General features: G+C 46.4%; 1 pseudogene; it reads left to right on the top strand.

Moving 5' to 3' along the window:
• The first annotated feature begins 343 nt into the window (after window positions 1-343).
• On the top strand, window positions 344-461 carry LOC126250309 (5S ribosomal RNA; annotated as a pseudogene).
• The last annotated feature ends 1,594 nt before the right edge of the window (window positions 462-2,055 follow it).

The raw sequence follows: 2,055 nt of genomic DNA, 5'->3' as shown, positions 1-2,055 counted from the left end.
GGAAAGTGAGGATATTGAACGTATGGAATGGTCTGTGCACTCCCCAGACCTAAATCATATTGAGCGTGCCTGAGATGCTCTTGGCAGATGTGTTTCTCAGCTAAACCCTCTCTCTGAATAGTGCAATACCTGAGAACCGCCTTGAGGACAAGGACTCCTTAATAGTCTGGTAGCCAGCACGAATAACTGGTGCAGCAAGTGCATTAGTGCCCGAGAAGGGCTTATTTCTTACTGAGAGTCCGATATTGACATTTTTGTTGAAAGTCTGACCTGTATCAAGAGATTTTTTTTGTAGCAAAGATAGAGTTCAAAGCTATTTTTTATTGACCAGTTTCGACAGGTGGCCAACAGCCTTGCCGCAGTGGTAACAGCGGTTCCCGTCAGATCACAGAAGTTAAGCGCTGTCGGGCTGAGCTAGTACTTGGATGGGTGACCATCCGGTCTGCTGAGCGCTGTTGGCAAGCGGGATGCACTCAGCCCTAGCGAGGCACAATGAAGGGCTACTTGACAGGGAAGTAGCAGCTCCAGTCTCGTAAACTGATATACGGTCGGAAGAGCCGTGTGTTGATCACATGACCTTCCAGTGACGCCTGTAGGCTGAGGATGACACGGTGGCCGATCGGTACCGTTGGGCCTTCCTGGCCTGTTCGGACGGAGTTTTAGTTTGGACAGGTGAGACTGTTATCGTCAGATCTTCCAAAACCTTTTTGGTAGTGCATCATGTTCCATTGTGCGTTCATTGCTCATGACATTGCTCATGCCATGTTAATGAACGCGCAATGTCGTACAACCACATAAGCGTTTGATGAGCTGAAGATGACAGTCTTACCTGTCGAAACGGGTCAATAAAATATTGCTTTGAACGCGATCTTGGCTATAAAAATTTTCTTTAACGGGCATACAGATCGCTCCTTCTCATTTCTAATAATGAGAATTTTCAGTCAAACTTGGCCGTTATTAGTGTCTGTTAACCCGGTTTCCCATGTGGTGAAATCTGTACCATTTTTCGTTATAAATATACCGCGGCACCTCTGTTCTGTGACTATTCCTGTCTAAGAAAATTTCTGTTCCCTAGCAATCGGCAGGCAGCATATACCGATGAAGCACATAGGATATACCGATGCATCGTGTATGGCTGCTATTAGCACCGCCGTATCATCACCTCTGTTTACAGTTGTGTGAAAGAGTACACTAGACGGAAACGAACTGGAACCAGGTGCGTGCCTCGAGAAATCAAATCGCAAGTCCTATGTTTGATGTACCACGACTCATAGCAAGAAAGCGTGCAATCGAAGTAGCTTACCTCACTTCTGACGGTCGTGAGAATTTTTTGCCAATGTGACTTCTGAGAAAGCAACTGAAGTGCCTTCTTGAGCTTCGTCGTAATGACCAACGTATTGAGCTCTGACTATAAGCAGAAGGGACACAGATTACGCGGCTACAATACAGATTTTGTATGCATAAGTCCATTCACTTATCGCATACTGTTGGAATCCAACAGCGTACTACAACCCCGCATTGTACGGGCGCCGTTACACCGGTCTATCGCCGTGTTTCTGTAATAAGTTACTTGCATTTATAGTATTCTGCCTAAAGTCTCAGGTAATTCTTATTCCCTCCGACTGTACACACACCAAAAAAAGTTTTCCATCACCCCGGTTGGCAGAACTCCTGGAGATAGACGTTGACTGTGGATATTGTATCACAGAAACTGTCCATTTGACTGTTCAGAGATGTCACTAAACCCGCCCAAAGATGTAAACAAGCATGCATGAGCAGCGCCTATTAGACGGAGGTGTCCGAGAGCCGATCAGTTTCAGTCAATCCACCAGGAATGAAGTACACGACTCGTGTTGTCGGTAGTTCAATCATGCCTATACGGTCAATACCGCGGTTCGATCGCGTCCGCATTGTTACTTTGTGCCAGGAAGGGCTCTCATCAACGGAAGTGTCCAGGCACGTCGGAGTGAACCAAAGCGACGTTGTTCGGTAATGGAGGAGATACAGAGAGACAGCAACGCCACCATGTTGAATAATGTTTTTCTTGCAGCCACA

This window comes from Schistocerca nitens, chromosome 3 (genome assembly GCF_023898315.1).
Source record: "Schistocerca nitens isolate TAMUIC-IGC-003100 chromosome 3, iqSchNite1.1, whole genome shotgun sequence".
Classification (NCBI taxonomy): Eukaryota; Metazoa; Arthropoda; class Insecta; order Orthoptera; family Acrididae; genus Schistocerca; species Schistocerca nitens.
Note: the sequence above shows the minus strand (reverse complement) of the source record. Positions and strands in the feature narration are given on the sequence as shown.